The sequence below is a fragment of the Rhineura floridana genome, chromosome 2, assembly GCF_030035675.1.
Source record: "Rhineura floridana isolate rRhiFlo1 chromosome 2, rRhiFlo1.hap2, whole genome shotgun sequence".
NCBI lineage: Eukaryota > Metazoa > Chordata > Lepidosauria > Squamata > Rhineuridae > Rhineura > Rhineura floridana.
This window is the reverse complement of record NC_084481.1, coordinates 184,218,454-184,234,953: the sequence shown is the minus strand read 5'-3', so window position 1 is coordinate 184,234,953 and position 16,500 is coordinate 184,218,454. Positions and strand designations below refer to the sequence as shown.

The 16,500-nt window shown below is 42.3% G+C and overlaps 1 protein-coding gene across 1 annotated transcript in view; it reads right to left on the bottom strand.

Moving 5' to 3' along the window:
• Nucleotides 1-5,125: 5,125 nt before the first annotated feature.
• Nucleotides 5,126-16,500, bottom strand: part of LOC133377466 (A-kinase anchor protein 6-like) — a 282,604-nt gene continuing 271,229 nt past the window's right edge. The window contains exon 13 of the mRNA XM_061611610.1: nucleotides 5,126-6,090. The gene's annotated coding sequence lies outside the window, so the exon portion shown is untranslated. The remainder of the gene's footprint in view (nucleotides 6,091-16,500) is intronic.

The following is a 16,500-nucleotide window of genomic DNA, read 5'->3' as shown; positions in this document are numbered from 1 at the left end:
TCCTGTCTTCCTCATTTCCTCTCTTTCCTCATTGATTGTTGTATTTTCATTAAATATTGGTGTGAAGTTCAGCCCCATCACTTTACCTTGGTTAATCCCTTGATGATACGCTGAGGGACTATAGCATCGTCTGCATACAGAAGATCCCAGATTCATTCTCAACTGGCAGCAGATGATGGAACCTAGACTTCTGTCTGAGACCCTGGAAAGCTGCTGTCAATCAGAGTAGCTAACAGCAGGCTAGATGCACAAATAGTCTGACCTGATATAAGGCAGCTTCCTATGTTTTCATCCACCTTGCCTCAGAAGTATTATATAGTTCTATGGTTCTTCAAAACATTGAGTGAATTGTACACAATATGAATTACATGTAAGGGACTTGATAGAATTTATGCATGTTATAAACTATGTTAATGCTGACTTTCCAATATATATGTACTTTTCTGGATGGAGCAGGTTTTCCATTTCCAGATGCAAGCCACAATTTGGCTGGCAACTTGTAGCTATTTCAGAAAAAAATGTACTTTTCTTGCAAGCAATTTGGTTTATTTCACATATTTTGATTGTTAAGTCATTCAGGCCTAATCTGCACACAGTTAAGAAGAAAAGCAAATAAAATAGCAAGACACAATCTCAACTGAAGTGCAAGTTTGAATGTTCTAAAGGTTGTCAAATAATACAAGACTAAAATTGGAAATCAGTGTATTATTTGGGTTTACAAATAATTTGATGCTGAATTCAAACTTTGAATTAAAACTCCTAAGATCTTTAAATCTTACTACATTGTTTCATTTGGAAATTTCAACTTTAATACCACAAAACTTGTGTATATTTCAAATTAAGGCCATAGGAAGAGCCCTGCTGAATCAGACCAAAACCCCATCTTGTTCAGCATTCTGTTCCCACAGTAAGCAACCAAGATGCCCTAGGAGAAGCCCACAAGCAGAACATGAGCACAATAGCACTCTCCCACTCATGTTCCCCAGCAACTAGCAATCAGAGTCATGCTGCCTTTGAGCCTGTTGGTAGCATATTGCTAGTTCAATTCTCTTTTACAGCCATCCAAGTTTGTGGTGATCACATCTTGTGGTAGTAAAAGCCATAGTTTAACTATGTTCTCTGTGATGTATTTCCTTTTGTGAGTCTTGAATCTTCCACCACTCAGTTTCACTGAATGACCCAGTACAGGTATGGGGAAACTGTGGTCCTCCAGATGTTGTTACAAGCTACAACTCCCATCATCCCTGACCATTGGCAATGCTTGCTGGGGCTGAGGGAGTTGGAGTCCAATAGCATCTGGAGGACCACAGGTTCTCCATCCCTATTCTCCACATCATCCATAATTTGATGCACTGCTATCATGTCCCCCCTTATTCACCTTTCCCCCCCAAGCTGAAAAGTCCCCAACATTGTAGTCTTTCCTCATAGGAGAGTTGTTTCAGCCCCTTCATTATTTTAGTCGCCCTTTTCTCCACCTTTTCCACCTTTACGATAGACAGACAGACAGACCAGAACTGTCCAGGGTACTCCCAGGGTGGGCATTTCATAGGTTTGAATAGAGGTACCATGATATTTGCAGTTTTATTTTTTATTCATTTCATAATGATCCTCAACATAGAATTTGTCTTTTTCACAGCACCTGCGTGCTGAGCCGACATTTTAATTGAGATTTTCATTGTATTCAGACTTTTGTCTTAATTTCAGCCCTATGTATGTCTGTGTATTGACATCAACATCATAACCTTTATGTTTTCAAGCTTATTCACACTTGTGACTTGATCTATGCACTGCATCTGCCACTCAGTTCTTAGCTGATATGTATGAAGAAGTATGAAAACCACATATTGATCCTACAGGAGTCATGATAACAGATCACTTGGGACCAGTTTACTTGCATGGTCTCCTTACCCTGAGTGCTCACTCAACCACGTCACTCTGCAGAACTTGCATTGTTACAGGTACCACCACATAATACTCATTCTTCACTTGTAAGAAATCGTTCTTTTAGTTTGGCAACACCTATACCTGAAACTCCCTACCTATTGACACCCAGCAGGTGCTTTCACTGTATTTTTTTGGTGCCTGCTTAAAACATTTCTGTTTAGGCAAGCCCAGCCCTGTAGCCAGTCTACCTTGTTAGGTGGGACAGCCATATTTCTAGGTGGGGCATTGGGGGTGGAGTCGCATAGCACAAGCCAGTCCTCCTCCCCTCACTGGTGGAGAGGATGTGAGAGCCAGGCCTGCGGAAGGGAAAGGCAGTGACCTTCCCCCCACTCCTCCTCCATGCAGAGAGTGTATTAACTTACATTATGTTAACTTAAATAATGGGCTATGGAAAGTTCAAGTTAACAGAAAATGTAGTATGAACGCCAGGAATTAAATGACTGGCATATTTTTTATTTCATAAGAAAAAAGGATGTTAAGGATACAGTGAATATGGGGATACCAAAAGGTGTTAACTTCTCCTTGAGGGTTCCTCCATCTAATCCTTGTTCCTGACCTTTAGATTTTCCTTCCTGATGGACAATCATGGGGAAATCTTTTAACTAGTTGCTATATAAAGGACTAACTACGTGATTGGAAAATATTGTGGAAAGCTGTTTTTTTTTACTGTACTTGGTTGATTTTTCTGCCCAGAAACCCTGAAAAGGCCTCATGCTGAGATGCACACATTGGGAAAACTCCGAAATTAGGCCTGAGGTATGGCCTATGTGGCCAGCCAGCCAGCTAATAATAATGTCATGGTAGTGTTTCTGTTCCCCTAGGACTGTCTCCATCCTTTGCCATCAAGTTCTTAAGAAAAAGAAGAAAATAGCCGCTATGACTGTGAATATAATGAGTTCTTTAAAACAGCAAAGGGTAACTTAGGGTAGATATTTTTTCAGATCACTTTCAGTTATTCCTTTATTTCAGGTGCAAGAGTGGATGGCATCCAACGAAGCAGGAGGATGGGAGGAGGGAAAACCCAGGATGCCAGAAGGAAAAAACATAGATGATGAAGTTCCAAATGGATTTATTAAAAATAGTAAAGATAGTATTTCTTTACTATTTTTAATAAATCCATTTGGAACTTCATCATCTACGTTTTTTCCTTCTGGCATCCTGGGTTCCCCCCCCATCCTCCTATTTCTTTATTTCACCCTTTAGCAATAAGCACCCAATCCTGCTGTACTCATCATAATAACTGCACAACAAGCAAACTCTTCTTACTGCAGGCAAACAAACATGCTTTTATTGCTGGCTGGGTGGACAACATAACTGAAACTGAAAAGCAGATCAAATGAAAGTCCAAAGGGTGGAGTCTAACCCTAGCTCATAATACAAAGTTCCAATATATAACACTTCAAGGGTCATGTTACCATACCAGGTGGGTTTTTCAGGATCACATGAGTAATTATAGGGTGATTGTGACCATGAAAAATCCACCCTCAGTCAGAGAAAGTCTTGAAAAAACAGACTTTGGGGAGGGGGCTCTTCCAGATGGGGCTTTTGTTGTGCATTTGCCCTGCTTTATTCACTGATTTTTCAGAGGGTACTATTCTTACATTGCTCAAGCTCTTAAAACAAGCTGTCATTGTCTGACATGTCACAAATTAAAAAGAAAATTAAAAGAAACCTTCCTGGAGGGGGAAGCACAGCTCTAGACAGGCAGTGTACCCATTTGCCCCACCCTGGCTATAGGGCTGGGCAAGCCTATCCAGATACATAGATGTTGATGTGTTCTAATTTTATTTTATTTACTGTTGTTTTAATTGTCTTTTTAATGTTTTAATCACTTGTTTTTAACTGTTTTTATTCATAATTTTAATGTTTCTTATAAACCGCTTAGTTGGGTTTTTTTAAATAATCAAGCGACATATAATTTTTGTTAAATTTAAAATAAAAATGCATCTGTTTCAATGTCTGTACATGCTATCCATGTAGGAAATTAATAACCTTTGCAACAGTTCTTCATGAAGCAAGGTGTAGAGCATTAGAAGTTGTTATTGCAACTGTGGAACACCTCAGGTATTATGGTACAGATTTTGACTGTACAACTTTGTCAAAATTTCCACCTTGTCTTTATTGGCCCATTGTAGGAAGAATGCAACAGAATAGCTGATGGGCTTCTCAGAATTGGTTGATAGCTTTAATAGACATAAGAAGCCTTATGTCTACATTTTTACTGTCATCAGTGACCCGAGCCCCAGCAGCTTCTGTGAGAGGATCTGTTTTATTTTAGTTGAAATTCTGGGGGCTGCAATACGATGGAATCATTTTGCCAACTTAGTTGCATACAGGAAATAAACACCCAACCTGTACCTTATTTGATGGAATGCTGGTAATTGTGGGTAAAGAAGTGACTGATGCAAGTGGAGAGAGAAGAGATAGGCCTACTATTCCCAGAATGTCCGGAGGGATCCACTGCCTTTAATTGATTGATCAGCACAGGGAATAAAAGTGGTTTCCTGAAGGTTGCTGGAACTCCTGCCCTTTCCCCCCATCCCAGAAATGTTTTTCAGGATCTTATGTTGCAGGTGGCTTCCCCCACAGTGCCAAGAATGCCTCCAAATGGACCTTATAATGGCTGAAGTAGGGAATAAATAAAGGGTTAGGGTCAGTGCCATAACTAGGCAAGTGCAACAGGTGCACAGGCCCAGGGCCCAGGACGAAGGGGGCCCTGAAATGGATTTGCTGAAATGAAAGCAATTGTTATGTCGTATTTGTTTTATTATTTTTCAAAAAAAAAAATTAAGGGGCCCAAAAATAGAACCTTGCACAGGGCACATGAAAAGCTAGTTACGGTACTGGTTAGGGTTATATGATGGGCAGTATATTTGTTCTTCCTTAATGGAGCTAATAAACATTCTGCTACTAACCATTGAACGAATGTATATGTTCTTCATTTTCCAACAGGAAGATATCTTGTTTCCATCATGTGTGCATTTTAAAACAACATTTTTGAAATAGCAAGATGTTTGGGCAAATCTTCAGTGTTTGCACTGTAAACAGTCATAAGTGTCTGTTATGCCTATATGCCTATAAAGAACCTGGAAGGACCGTATAAGTATATAGATACTAATTGGTCAATGGATGCACTGTTTATTTTTCAATAGGATTCAGGTAAATGAGAGCCAGCTCTGAATTTTCCCCAGTAAACTACGTTTATTATGCCAGTTCTAATTATCATGCAATCTAGTGGTTTTAAGGCTTATGTTTTCCATACCACTGGGCATCACAAACATTAAAGCATTTTATATTGTCATTATACATCAATGTTTACACTTGGTTATACATATATACAGAAATTATTCACACCTTGCTATTTCCTTCCTTCAAACAAACATAATTTTACTATGAAAGCAGCTTTTTAATAAATGGTATAAGAAATACAGCAAGGCACAATTTTAAAAAAAGTGGGGGGTTTTCTGGTTACCACCTCAAGAAGCATAGTAGAAAACCAAAATGTTGTACTTAATTCAGTAGAATGTTAACAGTTCTTAATATACAACACTGTGTAGTTGTTTCTTGAAGTGTTGCATAGATTAATTTTTTTAAATTAAAACAAAAGGATAAATTTGTATTTCTTTTGAGTAATTTCCATTGTGTTGAATCAGGAGCACTAGGGTCTCTTCCTTTTGCTGCAATCAAATAAAAATTCCATTCTAAACATAGAATACTTTCAATAAACAATATGCATTATACACATAAAATAACAAATTTGATACATAAAATAGGAGAATAAATGGCATTTACAGTTCTGAAATGGTAATCCAGAATAATCATATATTCTGTGAAATTGCAAGATCATAAAAAAACAACTTAGTGGGTGAAAAGTCATACAGAGTCATACAAATTTGGAAGGGTAGGTTGTTAGAGGTAGCTTGGGAGAGAAATCCACATGAAAGCAAATGGTTTTGTTACAAAGCAAAATGAACATTGAAATAGGACCAGCATATGCATCCTGGTCACAAACCAACATGGATAAATTACATTTGGAAGGAAAATTTATATTGGGAGTCAAGTGTAACAAAAGGCAGTGACACAATGGAATTAGAGGTCATCCCAGAGTTTAGAGGATGAGCCTGCACCTGAAATGCAGCCAAGTTTCTAAAAGAAAAAGAAAAGGTAACAGCATGTTACAAAAAATACATTTTCATTTACAAAACACAATCCTTTTCAGAGCAACCAAAAATAGCTGTACAATGATCTCATACCAATGTACTTATATGCAAAACAAAAACAAAAACACACCAGCATATGAGCAACATTTTTCACAGCCTGAGGTTTAAGTCACTATCAGAGAGATATCTTTTTATTCATGTAGAAACCTCATTGATTTTTATAAAACAAGATTTAGTTTCTAAAGGCACAGGGGAAATAATCAAGTCTGACCTTTTCCCTCAATCCCGTCCTTTCAGGTGCCTGTGAACTTACCTTCTCTGCCTTTTCCAAGTGTACCAATCAATAGAAATGCATGACTCAATAAAGGCCAACCAACCAAAATAATCTCCAGTCCTAAACCCATTACATGGAAGTAAGCCCCATTAAAATCAGGAGAACTTACTTCCAAGTAATCCGTTTAGGCTTGGGGTGTAAGTAGGTTACGCAGGTTACATAAACAGAACCATAACTTATTCACTAATATGCAAAAAACCTTGCAGTTTAAGAATGTACCTATAGCCAACAGATATTTCTATGAAACTTTAAAAAGCAGGGAAATTGGGCAGCTATAGTGAATGCCCAGGGGAGCAGGAGACCTGACCTCCTCTCTGAGATATTGGACTGCCCTACAAATTTGTCAAAAAGCAAACACAACTTGGGTTGGTCTTTCACAGTCCAATTCACTTAGTTCGGAAGAATTTGGTAACATGGGGGACAGGGGAAGGAGGGGAAAGGCAGGTCTGATTATTGCATGCTTATTGAGTTCATTGGAATTTACTCCTATGCAATCATGGTTAGGATAGGAAAAAATGACCATGGGGGAGGAGGAGGGGGGAGGGGGAGGAGGAGGGGGGAGGAGCAGATTGGAGGGGGACAAAGGAAGGGGGAGGGAAGGTTTGATCATTTGCATACTTATAGAGCTCAATAGTATTTACTCCAGTGAAATCATGCTTACGATAGGTAAAACTGACCATGGGGAGGAGAAAGGGGAGGGGGAGGAGGGGGAAGGGGAAGGAGGGGATTGGAAGGGGATGGGGATAGGGAGGGAGGAGCAAAGGAAGGGGGAGGGAAGGGGCAAGAGAGAGGGGATAGGAGGGAGTAGAAGGGAGGTTGGGTTTGATCATACTTTTTGAGTTCAGTGGGATTTATTTCTGTGCAATCATGTTTGAAAATGGAAATAGATTGCCTTCAAGTCGATCCTGACTTTTGGCGACCCTTTGAATAGGGTTTTCATGGTAAATGGTATTCAGAGGTAGTTTTACCATTGCCTTCCTCTGAGGCTGAGAGGTAGTGACTGGCCCAAGGTCACCCAGTGAGCTTCATGGCTGTGTGGGGATTGAACCCTGGTCTCCCAGGTTGTAGTCCAACACTGACCCGGCGGAGGGGCAGGGACGGTAGGGGTAGGGGGAGAATATTGGGTGGGTGGGCCCTTGGCAGAGGGGAAGCCCCTTTCCTTTCCAAAAGGAAAACACTGTAAACAGTATCATTGCTTTTCAGCGTTTCCCCCATCTTTTTATTCTACAACAGGCACATGTAGCCTCCCACACAAATTTAAACCACATCCCTGTCCCTGGCCACATCCACACCAGGCCTTTATTTCACTTTGGACAGTCATGGCTTCCCTCAAAGAATCCTGGGAAGTGTAGTTAGTGAAGGGTGCTGAGAGTTGCTAGGAGACGCCTTGTTCCCCTCACAGACCTTCAATCAGAGTGGTTGACTGTTAAACCAGTCTGGCCACTGAAACTCTGTCAGGGGAATAGGAATCTCCTCTCAGCACCCTTCACAAACTACACTTCCCAGGATTCTTTGGAGGAAGCCATGACTGTCTCAAGTGAAATAAAAGTCTGGTGTGGGTGTGGCCCCCTGGCTAGCCAAGCCACGCAGCTGTGAGTCTGGCTTTTAGAACACTGACAGTTGGTTCTTACTGAGCATGCCCAACACTATCATTCAGTTCAATACAAAATTTCTTAAATTAATTAAAAATCAGCCAGGCATTTTTTAAAACTTTTAAACAGCAGAAGATGAAGGTCAGAGTATGGGGCAAGGCCAATAATAGGATTACAGGTACTTTGTGAACATGGCTGATTTTTAATGAATTTCAACAGATTATGAGAACTCTGACAGAAAAAAGTCCAAAAGGGGGTTGGGTTTTTCCCCTATCTTTTTAGACTTTGAACTCTCTATTCTCTCTGACTGTTTTGTATATCACCATGAAAATTGAGAGGGTTGTTAAGCAAGCATTTCTGAGTTCAGGACTATAAGTTTTGTAAGGTTTTGTTTTGAAATGAGCTTATGGGAAGCATCAGAATGTCATGGGGGTATTTTCAATTTAACATTTCGGAATGTGAAAAATGCACCCTGGCTATAGTATACAGCCACTCTTGTGGCTGTATAATTTGTGTCATTTATAGTTGCTTTAAGAGTAAAAAAAAAAAAAAGTGAAGGGACTCACACAAACAATCCGCAAATACAAGATGATACATGAAAATATATTTCTTGTTGGGAGTAATGAGTAATTTTTCATGATGTAGAATTTTTATGGCCTGGAGTTTATATATAGTGAGTGCTAAAGAGCTAAAGGTAACGTAGGGTAGATTTTGTTTCAGATCTCTTTCAGTTATTTCTTGTTTTTCATCCTTTAGCAATCCTGCTGTACTCATCATAACTGCACAACAAACAAACTCAACAAAGAGTTAAAGCTTCTGATGAGGATTATGAAGAAATAACTGTCAGAATACAGCTAAGAGTAGTACAAAGTACCTCTCTCAAGCATTTCCTAGGAGGCACTCCAGGCTTGCATTATATGCCTTCCAACGTAAGTGGAAATAGCTGGATCCATCCAGTTACCTTCTCCTTTGATCTTATTTGTTGCAACTGACCTCTCTCTCTCTCTCTCTCTCTCTTAAATAGAAAATGGTGTTTGCACAAAATTGTATAAAGCACAGGCATATGGTCTGAACCAGAACCTAATGCATTATTGGTTTGTAGCGGCCCTGTCCTTAAAACTTGTCATGGGTTTTTAATTTTAAAAAAGTCTTATCCTTGGACTCTATGCATTTCAAACTTCTAGACCTACAAATATAAGGGAATATAAAGTCACTGGGCTGTCATGACTAACTTAAGTCAATTGATTTCATTGAGCCTACTCTGAGTACAATTTACAGAATTAAGCATTCTGGAACAATTTGCAGTGATATGTAAATACAGAGTGAACCACATTCATACTGAAGTCTGTCAGGAGGGTGATCTTTGAGTGGGATCAGGCTTCTGCATATGGGTCTTCTTCCTAATTGGGGTCCATATATGCAAATGGTGTCTGGTCTAGCATTGTTGAAGGAAGAGAGGGGTCTCTACCATTGGGAAGGGGATATAGCTCAGTGGTAGAGTACATGCTTTGCATGTAGAAGATCCCAGGGTCATTCACTGGCATCTCTGGTTCAAAAGATTAGGTAGCAGTAAAGGAAAAACACTTCTGCCAGAGTCAGAGGAGGAAAACTAGAGAAGATAAACAAATAATTTGAGATTGTATAAGGCATCTTCCTACGTTCCTTAAAAAACATCTACAGGTGGGGAAGATAATGGGACATGCTCTCATCTGCTTTGTATTTATTCTTTGGAAGCTCTCACCTCCATGGTGGCGGGGGGTGGGAGGTACAATATTAAAGTGTCTCTGCCGATGAACACCACACCGGATGAGAGAACAGAATTATCACTCCTGATATAGAATTTTGTGAAGCTGCTTACAGAATTGATATTACTTTCTCTTAATGGTCAATTTTATAGCACATTGATAAAAGAATGAGATTACAACTTAGATACATTCAGCAGCAAATAGATTAGCTCACAACAGCTTTATTCTGGCTTGCAGCTGGAGCAAAAATCATATGAAATTAGTTGAGCTCTTTTGGTAAATATGCATACTGTCACCTTTGCGAACTGAGTTTATTTTTAGGGTACACATATACCATAGATAATTTTTTCTCTTAAGTATCACAGCTCCACATAAAATCACACATTTTAATGAGCTTAACAGCACAGGTGCTCCATGAAAAAAAAATGGTGTTTGCCATTTATCTTTCAAATTAAATAATGTGTTTTTAAATAGTAACTTTTTTCATAATACACTTATGGGAACAACATTTATCTGTCACATTTTAAGAGATGTATTAGTAATAAATGTAAATTACCTTTGGAAAATCAGTAATTAGGCTCATCAAAAAATAAACAATCTGCCACCAAAAAGATAATCTTTAGCATAGTTAAGTATAATAACTGTTATTTGAATAAGTTAACAAATTAGGATAGATTGCCTCTAATTCATTTCCCATAGCATGAGAGATGAAGTCAAAGTATCAACTAAGCTCTTACAGTGGTAGTGGTGGGGAGACACCTAGAATTCATTGAAAATACAGATCCCATAGCTTAAGCACATAGTTTCTTTTCACTGTCTTAACATCAACGATACCCTGACCCAGCACTCCACAGTAATGCTCACCTGGACTTTCTGCACTCAGGGGTATTCTTGGTGACCTCCAGATGTTGTTGGACTACAACTCCCATCATTCCTGAGCATTGGCTATGATGGCTTGGACTGATGGGTGTTTCTAGTCCAATACCATCTGGAGGGAACCATGTTGGCACTCCTGCTATACACACTAATCTGGGTGTAAGTTCTACTAAACTCAATTACTTCTTCTTTTTTTTCAATTAATTTTTATTCCAATTTTCAGAACCAAAACAATACAAAAAGAAAACAACACAAATCAATAACTAGTACAATACAAAAAGAAATATATATATATATATATATATATATATATATATATATATATATATATATATATAAAGAAAGAATATTGACTTCCGATTTGTCATAGTTCAGCTATAAATCTATAATATATAACAAACCTATCTCTTAATAGATTATAAAATCACCTTCCTCCAGCGGTTATCTTAGTTGGTTTCAAATCTCATTAACATCATATCATTTTAATCTTCCAAAAAAAGTCAAAGAGAAGTTTCCAATCCTTGAGATACATGTCAATCAATTTTTTTTCTAAATAAACATGCCAATTAATCCAACTCATCAAATCTACTAAGTCCAGTAATTTCAAATCGCTATAATTCAGCTATAAATCTATAATATATAACTGTCAGGCCCAGGATGTGACTCAGGAACCAGACCAACGATTGTAGTTAATTTGTGTTTTATTAGGGTAATGTCCAAACAAAGACTGCGTTTTCTCATGAATCAATACAGGGATACAGGTCCTGCGGCATTGGGAGAAAGTTGACAGAGCAAGGGACTTCTTCCCGCCTGTTCTTTAAGAAGGGGCCAAATGGGCGCACAATCTTTCGCTCCTCCTTAACTGCCCCTCAGGTACTGCCCGCCTTCCCCCCCTTCTCTCCTGTCTTTTCAGCTGTCTGCGTGTGCGCGGTGAGGAGGGAAGCATCACCCCCTCCTCTTCTGAAGTTTCCGATTCCAGGATGGGGGATAGGGGAGGGGCTGATGGTTAACTGCCTCCCCGCTTTTCGGCTGTGAGCAGCCCCCCCTCTTCCCCCTCTTGCTCTGAGCCTGAAAGAGGAGGAGGCGTGAGAATGTCCAGGGAGGGCTCAGGCTCCCCGTTGCTAAGCGACCTTATCACTGGCAGTTCCTCTGTTTTGTCTTCGCTCCAAAGGGGGGAAGTTCCTCCCCCTTCCCTCTGCCATCCATCCAAATACTCTTCTCCCAACTCTCCGGGATCCAGCTCCCCGGGATTGGGACCCCAGCTCTGCCTTCCGACACCATCCCCCCTCCCAGGCTGTGCCCCCCTCCCCTTGTCTGGCTTGGGACGGTGGGGAAAACGTTGATGGAAAAGTTTTACCAATTCTGGAGCATGCACATCAGCTGCATCTTCCCATGATCTGTCAGCCACCCCATAGCCTTTCCAGTGAATCAAGTACTGCAGCTTGTGGCGTCTGATCCTGGAATCTAAGATCTCCTCAACTTCAAACTCAAGCTGCTCATTTACCAGGAGTGGAGCTCCGGGAGGTTCCTCCGGCCGTAACTCACTGGGAGGGGCGGCTTTCGTTAAGAGGGATCGATGGAACACAGGATGTATTTTAAACGTGTCAGGCAGCTTCAGTCGGTACGCCACGGGATTGATTTGAGTTTCTATTTCGAAAGGACCCATCCTCTTGTCTTGTAATTTTCTACATTTGCCCGGCATCTGGAGGAAGCGGGTGGACAGCCATACCTGGTCTCCCGGTTGAAGGGGGGGCCCCTCCTTCCTGTGCAGGTCAGCAACTCGCTTGTACTCCGTTTTGGCTTCGTTTAACTGCTGTTTCAGTGTCTGTTGCGCCGCTTGCAATTCCTTAAGGAAGTTCTCAGCTGCCGGTACCAGCATTCCTTCTGAGCTGCTTGGAAGGACTTTAGGATGGAATCCATAATTAGCGAAGAACGGGGTTTGTTGAGTGCTGGAGTGCAGAGAATTGTTGTAGGCGAACTCTGCAAAATGCAAATATGATACCCAGTCAGTCTGTTGATAGGACACATAACTTCGTAAATATCTTTCCAAAACGGCGTTCAAGCGTTCCGTCTGCCCATCTGTCTGGGGGTGATGGGCGGAGGAGAGTTTTAATTCCGTCTGCAACTGTTTCCACATTGCTCTCCAAAATTTGGCTGTGAACTGAGTTCCTCGGTCTGAGACTACGCTGTTTGGCAATCCATGCAGCCGGTAGACTTCTTTTATGAATAACTTGGCCGTTTCTTTAGCCTCTAAGGCCCCTGCACAAGGAAGAAAGTGTGCCATTTTGGTAAGTAGATCCACCACTACTAAGATGGCTGTCATTCCTTGGGACTTGGGTAGATCAGTTATAAAATCCATGGAGAGGTCCTTCCAGGGTTCGTGTGGGACAGGCAACGGTTGTAACAGTCCTGCTGGTGTCCCTGTTTGTGTTTTTGTCCGCAGACAGACAGAGCAGGACTTTACATAACTCTCAATATCCTGACGCATTTTAGACCACCAGAAGTCCTTGGCCACGTTCTGAATAGTCTTGTAAATCCCAAAGTGTCCCGCTGTGATGGAATCATGGCACTGGCGTAGGATTCTGAGCCTTAATTCTCCTTCTGGCACATATCTGGCTGTTTTGAACCATAATAGTCCATTCCTCCAGTGAAAGGTTACTTCTGAGTCTTGACTTTGTCCTGTCTCCTGCCCATATTTTAGTACGTTTGCATCTTCTTGTTGTGCCTTTTTGAGTTCCTCTTCCCACGAAGACTGGCATGATCCCAACATTAATTTCTCTGGCGGGATCACGTACTGAGGCTGGTCCTCGGATTCACTTTCTTTGTACTGTGGCTGTCTGGATAAGGCATCAGCTCTCTGGTTTTTGGCTTGGGTTTGGTAAGTGATCTTGAAGTTAAACCTGGTGAAGAACTGGGACCATCTTATTTGTCTCTGGTTCAGCTTTCTGGCAGTTTGGAGGCTTTCCAGGTTCTTGTGGTCGGAGCGCACTTCGATCTGATGAGGGGCCCCCTCTAGGTATTGTCTCCAGTTTTCAAAAGAGTCCTTGATGGCCAGCAGCTCCTTCTCCCAAACTGTGTAATTCTTCTCTGCAGGCTTTAACTTCCGAGAGAAGTACGCACAGGGGTACAGCTCCTTTCCTTCTTGGTCTAATTGCAGAAGGACCCCCCTGATAGCAAAATCTGAAGCATCTGCTTCCACGATGAAAGGGCGGGTCGGGTCAGCAAAGTGCAGAATGGGCTCGGAAGCGAACCTTCTCTTCAGCTCCTCAAAGGCCTGGGTGGCATTCTCTGTCCATTGAAACTTCTTCTTTCCCCTTAAACAGTCAGTCAGAGGAGCTGTCAATTTGGAAAACCCTGGAATGAACTTTCTGTAATAATTGGCAAACCCCAAAAACCGTTGTACATCCTTTTTGGTGACAGGTTGGCCCCAGTCCAATATACAGCTTACTTTCCCTGGGTCCATCTCCACGCCTTCCGCTGAGATTCGATATCCAAGGAAGTCTAGAGACTTGAGGTCAAATCCACATTTCTCTAATTTAGCATACAGGTGATTTTCTCTCAGTCTCTGCAACACCGTCTTCACATGCTGGTCGTGGTCTTCCTGGTTCTTTGAGAACACCAGGATATCATCTAAGTAACAGATTACATATGTGTCCAACAAGTCTCTAAACACGTCGTTCATGAATTTTTGAAAAATTCCTGGACTTCCACAAAGTCCGAACGGCATGACCAGGTATTCATACTGTCCGTAAGCGGTCAAGAACCCTGTTTTCCATTCATCTCCCTGCTTCATCCTGATCAGATTGTACGCTCCTCTCAAATCCAACTTCGTGAAGATTTTTGCAGAGCGCAGTCGGTCCAGCAACTCTGAGATCAGGGGCAGCGGGTAGCTGTTGGGGATGGTGATCTGGTTCAATGCGCGATAGTCGTTACAGGGTCTGAGTCCCCCCCCTTCTTTTTCACAAACAATAGTGGCGCTCCAGCAGGGGATTGTGAGGGGCGTATGAATCCTCGCCTCAGGTTTTTATCCAGGAATTCCTTCAGGGCCTTCCTCTCATTCTCTGTGAGAGAGTAGATTCTCCCTGATGGGATGCTGGCTCCTGGCACTAGATCAATCGCACAGTCGTAAGGGCGGTGGGGGGGTAAAGTCTCTGCCTCTTTTTCATCAAACACATCTTTGAATTCTTCATACTTTGGCGGCAGGGTCACTTGCTCGATCTCTTGCACTGCCCCCGCTAAGGTGTTCTTGATTCCTTCAGGTTGACAGTTCTCCTGGCAATACTGTGAGGTGAACCACACCACCGCCTCCTTCCAACTTATTTTGGGTTCATGCTTTGCTAGCCAGGGCATTCCCAGAATCACCTCAAAGTTCGAGAGATCTGACACGTACAGCGAAATGAACTCTTCGTGCCCAGGGATTTGAAGTTTCACTTCCTCCGTGGCTTGTGTCACCCCTCCTGACTTCAGGGGTCTCCCATCGATAGTCTCCACAGCTAGGGGAGCGTCCAGTTTCCACCGGGAAATTCCATGACGCTTGACTAACTTTGCATCAATAAAATTTGTGGAGGCTCCACTGTCAAGGCAGTGGAATTAAACACCACTCCTCTGGAAGTTGTAATCCGAATAGGCAAGACCAACACCCCCTTTGAGGGAGGTTGGATCGTTGGGGGGCCTTTATACAACGCTGCCCCCAGTCCACCGGCCTGCACGTGGACTGGGTGTTCTAGTTTCCCGACGGCTCGGCTTTCCCCCCTTTCAGTCCACAGTCTCTGGCCACATGGCCTGGCTTTGAACAATAAAAGCATAAACGTTCCCGGCGTCGTCTTTCCTTTTCTTCTTCCGACAGTCTTGGCCTAGCCCCTCCCTGTCCCTCAGTTGCATTACCTGCCATCCCTGTAGTGGGAAGGGTCTTGTTGCGGGATGCCGAGGCTGAGTATCTCAGGACCTCCTGCTTCCTTTCCAGGCGCCTTCCTTCCATCCGGTGATCTATCTGTAGGCATAGCCGGATGAGCCCTAGTAGGTCAGCGGGGGGGGGAGGTCCTGGCCAACTCATCCAGGATTTCAGCATTTAATCCACTCCGGTACATAAACATCAGGGCGGCGTCATTGTAACCAGTTTCCTGGGACAGAATTTTAAAAGCGTTAGTGTACTCGGAAACAGTCCCTTTAGCTTGCTTCAGAGTGCCTAGTTGCCGCGCTACTGTTTCAGCCCTTTGCGGGTCTTGAAACATCTCGGTTATCTCCTGTATAAATCCTCTGTACCTTCCTAAGACAGTATCCTTTCTCACGAGATACGGAGTCACCCATTTTGCAGCTTCTCCCTCCAGGAGGCTAATCACGAAAGCTACTTTAGCCCCATCGTCTGGAAATTCCGTGTGCCTGACATCCAGATATAACTCACATTGAGCCACGAAGGTTGCCAACTGATCACTTTGTCCCGCGTATTTTGGGGACAATCCAATGGGAACCTTTACTACGGCAGCTGGAGGGGCTGTTCGCATCTGGTCTATCGTGGCCTTCAAGGTTTGATTATCCGTCTTCAGCGCCTTGACTGCTGCTAGCAGGGCTTGAACATCTGTCTGCAAATCAGCTACCTTAGTCCTCAGGAGTTCCACTTCTTCCGTCTCAGAAGTGGGGTTCGTTCCCCCCGCTGCTCCCTTTGACATCTTGTCCCAGTGAAGTGAAGAGAGCGTTGAGGGTGATTTAGGTGGCTCTGTCAAGCTGTCAGGCCCAGGATGTGACTCAGGAACCAGACCAACGATTGTAGTTAATTTGTGTTTTAATAGGGTAATGTCCAAACAAAGACTGCGTTTTCTCATGAATCAATACAGGGATACAGGTCCTGCGGC